Here is a 6,117-nt window from a genome sequence, read left to right on the forward strand (position 1 = left end):
CGACGTCCCAGAACGGCCGCTCCGTGTTGCTAGGACATGGCGTGACCCCGATCTCTGTAAAGAGCCACGTCCGCGGCTCTTTAACCATGTGATCGGCCCTGTCCAATCACAGCTGGTCACATGTAAACACGGAGATGCCAGTAATCAGCGCTCCTCGCCTCACACTGACAGAGTGTGTGGCGAGGAGAGCCGATCAGCGGCATCTCCTCAGAGGAGACATCTACACATATAATCAGGGCACTGATCATCAGTTCCCTGATTACAATAGCGACAGCAGTGCCACAAATCAGTGCCAGCAATCAGTGCCCACCACTGCCCATAAGTGCCACCAATCAGTGCCTATTATTGATTACAGTCTATGCTGGCTATCAGTCCCGCCTATCAGTGCTGCCCATCACTGCTGTCCATCAATGCCCATCAGTATCGCTCACCAGTGACGCCTATTAGTGACCATCAGTGGCACCTAACAGTGCTTATCAGTGCCACCTATCAGTGCCCATAAGTGTGACATATTAGTGCCTCCTCATCAGTGCCACCTAATCAGTGCCCATAAGTCCATAGCCGCCGAATGTATGACTCGGCCCCACCCCCCCAATGACCGCGTCATTGGATGTGATTGACAGCAGCGGGAGCCAATGGCTGCGCTCCTATCAATCCAATCAAAAGCTGAGAACCCCGGGCAGTTCCCGCCAAGTTCCAGGGCTCAGGTAAGTAAAACGGGGGGGGGGAGCTGGGGGGGCCGGTCACTGCCAGGTGTTTTTTCACCTTAATGCATAGGATGCATTAAGGTGAAACAACACGAAGGTTTATAACCCTTTTAAATCAAAAATCAAAAACATGCCTATACTTACTGTACCTGCTCTGTGCAATCATTTTGCACAGTGCAGACCCGATCCTCTTTTTCTGGGTTGCCCCGCCGGAGCTCCAAGCCCCTCCACCTCTTTGGGTGCCCCCACCGAAAGCCGCTTTTCATGGGGGCACCCGTGCGGGCTCACTCCCAAGTCCCGCTGCTGCGTCCATTCATACTAACTTGGTCCCACACCCCGCTCCCTTGTCACTTGATTTGATTGATAGCAGTGGGTGCAAATGACTCCTGCTGCTATCAATCTGTCCAATGAGGAGAGAGACAGTGGCTAGAGCCGCTGGGCTCCTGCACATCGCTGGATCGAATCGGGCTCAGGTAAGAAAAAGGGGGAGTCTGGGGGGAGCTGCAGCACAGAAGGTTTTTCACCTTGAGGCTTTACAACCACTTTAATATCACTTTAGGTGGTTATTGTAACACTAGAAGATATCCTATACTCAGTGGTGGCTGGTGTTTATTTTCTTTGGGGGGGTGGCAAACAACCCCCTCTCCCGGGCAGCCGGCGGTACTTAACCAGCCACTCCCCCCGGGTCAGTTAGCGGATGACAGGCGGCGAGCTGTGGGTCAGGCAGCGGGTGACGGGCGACGAGCTGTGGGTCAGGCAGCGGGTGACGGGCGACGAGCTGTGGGTCAGGCAGCGGGTGACGGGCGGCGAGCTGTGGGTCAGGCAGCGGGTGACGGGTGGCGAGCTGTGGGTCAGGCAGTGGCTCCTATGTCCTCTCCTAGATCGCGGCAGCTTCCGCCGTGCATCTCTTCTCTCCTCCTGCTAGGCTTCCAATAGGATTGCCTATCCTTTGTCTCAGACCCGCTTCCTGATTGGTCGGGAAGAGGATCAGTGTGGCGATAACGAATATTCATTCACTATTGTCACACAACTGGGTGGGCTTCGGGTGCAGTGCACTGCGCCCGGAGCTCACCCTTTTTTGAAACATTTTAGAGCCTCTGGCTCTAATCGCATGCTTAAAAAAAAACACCCCTGCCAGTGGAATCCATGCATCCGGTGCCCCTTAATGTAGATCAGGGGGCCGGACGCATGGATAGGGGGCCGGCGGCCGTGCTCCCCAAATGCATGCCTATTCTCCAAAAAACAGTCCAGACACATCCGATACTTAAAGGCCCTGTAATGTATTTTTTATGCAATAATTTCTTACAGTGTTTTTCTACCCCCTTGTAATATCCCAAAAAAGCCCCCAAACTTCTCCTTTTCCAGATCACTTCCATTAGTTTGGAACAAGTAATGCACATTGGTTGTGGTCATGTGGACTGCTCTATGTACACTACAAATCCCATAGTCCATCTCAGGAGCGAGGAAGAGAGGGTGACTACAATCCTACATATAATGGGACCATGGAGAACAAACATAGTCACCCGCTAACAGGAAGTCTGATCACAGCAACAGAAAAAAAAGGGATTTAGAGACTTGGAGGAGGCTGGGAGCAATAGAATGGACTTTCCTGAGTTGGAATACATACTCGAATAGATTTTCTTTAATCCCGAGTTTAGTATCACTTTAAGGGAAAGTCCAAATTGGCGGTTGGACTGCGTCTGAATAAGAATATAAAGTGGTATTCCCGCGCTAATAAATAAATGAGGGCTAACTGCTGCAAGCACCGAAATGGCTTATCCAAGACCAAAAAAAAGAAATAAGTGTAAAATGGGGATGGTGCTGCACTGTTATAAGAGTAAATAGGTGATGCCAACGTCACTTCCAAAATCCCTGATGAAGTCACATGGGCGTGACGCTACACGTTCGGACAGACAGGCACACTGGAAGTGACGTCGGCGTACAAGCTCGCCGCTCGTGGATTATATGTTTTTTACCCTGCATGTTTATGTGAGTATAACAGCTGTTGTTTGAATAAAGTACCGTTTGTTTTTACAATATTATACTATCTGGGACCCTTTTTCTTCTATATATCATACGGGTAAGCCCAGGAGGGACATCCAGAACATACATTTGTGCCAAAGAAGCTTCTCTAATATATTTACTCATGGGAATCATCTACCAGGAGAATAAAACGCCCTAGATGAAATCGTTGGTATCCATTTACAGAAGCCCACAGCGAGATTGATTTTATCACCCAGGATCTGCAATATTATCTTCTTATACTGTTACCTTACAGATGTAAGGTGAGAGGCCACCCTGCATTTAGGTGTCACCACACAGGAAAGAAAAGACACCCACCTTTATTGGTTTTATTCTGCAGAGTGATAGAGGAAACACATCACTTCACTCACTCCCTTTTTAGGGTTGAAAATGTGTTTATTGTAAATATCACAAAGAACAACATAAAAGTTACAACTTAGTGACAACCACTAGTAAACATAGGTAATGAGTCACCCATAGCTTGACTCCCACTAACAAACAATGCATTATAAGGGTTGACAACTGTTGTCTGTGGCAAGGAGTAGTTCTGGCCGGGGAGCCTTGTTGTTCATGATAAAACTATATGAGGAAATAGTTAGAAAAAAGAAAGGGGAACCAAATCAAATAAAAGGCAGCAGTAACCCAAGTAAGGGCGTAGATAGAGTGAGAGAGGGAAGTAAAGAAGGGGAAAACAGATCATAGAGGAGAGAGAGAGCTGCTGGGGAGACACTCGCAGAGAGAGGTAGATAGTGGACAGAGGGTGGGACACCAATGGATAGACACCTCAACCCTCCCTATGTTTACACTCACTCCCTTTTTAATATTGTCAGCACTGTCACCCAGGACTCTATTTGTATGACCAACTACACCATTGTTACTTTATACAGTATCTCACAAAAGTGAGTACACCCCTCACATTTTTGTATATATTTTATTATATCTTTTCATGTGACAACACTGAAGAAATGACACTTTGCTACAATGTAAAGTAGGGAGTGTACAGCTTGTATAACAGTGTACATTTGCTGTCCCCTCAAAATAACTCAACACACAGCCATTAATGTATAAACCACTGGAAACAAAAGTGAAAGTGGTCCAAGTGAAAAGTGAAAATGTCCAAATTGGGCCCAATTAGCCATTTTCCCTCTCCGGTGTGACTCATTAGTGTTACAAGGTCTCAGGTATGATTGGAGAGAAGGTGTGGTAAATTTCGTGTTATCGCTCTCATTTTCTCATACTGGTCACTGGAAGTTCAATATGGCACCTCATGGCAAAGAACTCTCTGAGGATCTGAAAGAAAGAATTGTTGCTCTACATAAAGATGACCTAGGCCAGTGATGGCGAACCTTGGCACCCCCAGATGTTTTAGAACTACATTTCCCATGATGCTCATGCACTCTGCAGTGTGGTTGAGCATCATGGGAGATGTAGTTCCAAAACATCTTCGCCATCACTGGCCTAGGCTATAAGAAGTTTGCCAAGACCCTGAAACTGTGCTGCAGCACATTGGCCAAGAACATACAGCGGTTTAACAGGACAGGTTCCTTTCAGAACAGGCCTCACCATGGTTGACCAAAGTAGTTGAGTGCATGTGCTCAGAGTCATATCCAGAGGTTGTCTTTGGGAAATAGACGTATGAATGCTGCCAGCCTTACTGCAGAGGTCGAAGGGGTGGGGGGGTGGGGGGTCAGCCTATCAGTGCTCAGACCATACGCCACACACTGCATGAAATTGGTCTGCATTGCTGTTGTCCGAGAAGGAAACCTCTTCTAAAGATGATGCACAAGAAAGCCTGCAAACAGTTTGCTGAAGACAGGCAGATTAAGGACATTACTGGAGCCATGTCCTGTGGTCTGATGAGACTAAGATAAACTTATTTGGTTCAGATAGTGTCAAGCGTGTGTAGTGGCAACCAGGTGAGGAGTATAAAGACTAAAGTGTCTTGCATACAGTCAAGCATGGTGGTGGGAGTGTCATGGTCTGGGGCTGCATGAGTGCTGCCGTCACTTGGGAGCTACAGTTCACTGAGGGAACCATGAATGCCAACATGTACTGTGACATACTGAAGCTGAGCATGATCCCCTCCCTTTGGAGACTGGGCCGCAGGGCAGTATTGCAACATGATAACAACTCCAAACACACCTCCAAGACGACCACTGCCTTGCTAAAGAAGCTGAGGATAAAGGTAATGGACTGGCCAAGCATGTCTTCAGACCTAAACATTATTGAGTATCTGTGGGGCATCCTCAAAAGGTAGGTGGAGGAGCGCAAGGTCTCCAACATCCACCAGCTCTGTGATGTCTTCATGGAGGAGTGAAAGAGGACTCCAGTGGCAACCTGTGAATCTCTGGTGAACTCCATGCCCAAGAGGGTTAAGGCAGTGCTGGAAAATAATGGTGGCCACACAAAATATTGACACTTTGGGCCAAATTTGGACATTTTCACTTAGGGCGTACTCACTTTTGTTGCCAGCGGTTTGGACATTAATGGCTGTGTGTTGAGTTATTTTGAGGGGACAGCAAATTTACACTTTTATACAAGCTGTACACTCACTACTTTACATTGTAGAAAAGTGTCATTTCTTCAGTGTTGTCACTTGAAAAGATAGAATAAAATATTTACAAAAATGTGAGGGGTGTACTCACTTTTGTGAGATACTGTATATATTGCACCATTTGAATTCTTTATTGATTCACTTGATTTGATTTATTTTGATTTGTTTTACACTATGCACGGTGACTTATTTATCTATTAATCGGATCACCTATTTACTCTTATAACAGCGCAGCACCCGCCCCATTTTACAATTGCATCTGAATAGATTTATGCACTTGTGTTGCTTTGACTATGCTTACACCTTTGGTATTATGAGAGCAGGTACAATGCCCTGAATGTGTTATTTAGCTACAATTTGCATGCTTTTGTGTTTCTGGATCAATACATTGACATGTGATGTGTAAGTGACATCTAGTTGTACGGATACCCCCATACAGCCGGAGCTTCCCTCTGACACTCTTCAGGCCCAGCCTGTGGGGGATCGGGTCTCTGCTAATGTGTGACAGCTCAGGATTGTGTAATGACTTTCTGGCACTGTATTGTGTTTACCGGGAGTCCAGGCAACGGCAGGCCTGGGCTTGTAAGCTGGAGCTGTATGGCTCACACTGTACATGGCCACTGCGGGCAGTTCTCACATACCGTCCAGTACAAATATGTGATAAATGTGACAATGTTCTGGCAGCTTCCCTTCATCCGCTGCAGATTTATACTTAAAGCTGGACTCCGAGCAAACAGAAATACACAGATGATACTCAGGAAAAATAAATATTGTTGCACTGCAAACCATATGTTTTATTTTCAGTTTTTTAAATAAAATATGGTTTTACACTAT

The sequence above is a fragment of the Aquarana catesbeiana genome, linkage group LG09 (genome assembly GCF_042186555.1).
Source record: "Aquarana catesbeiana isolate 2022-GZ linkage group LG09, ASM4218655v1, whole genome shotgun sequence".
Classification (NCBI taxonomy): Eukaryota; Metazoa; Chordata; class Amphibia; order Anura; family Ranidae; genus Aquarana; species Aquarana catesbeiana.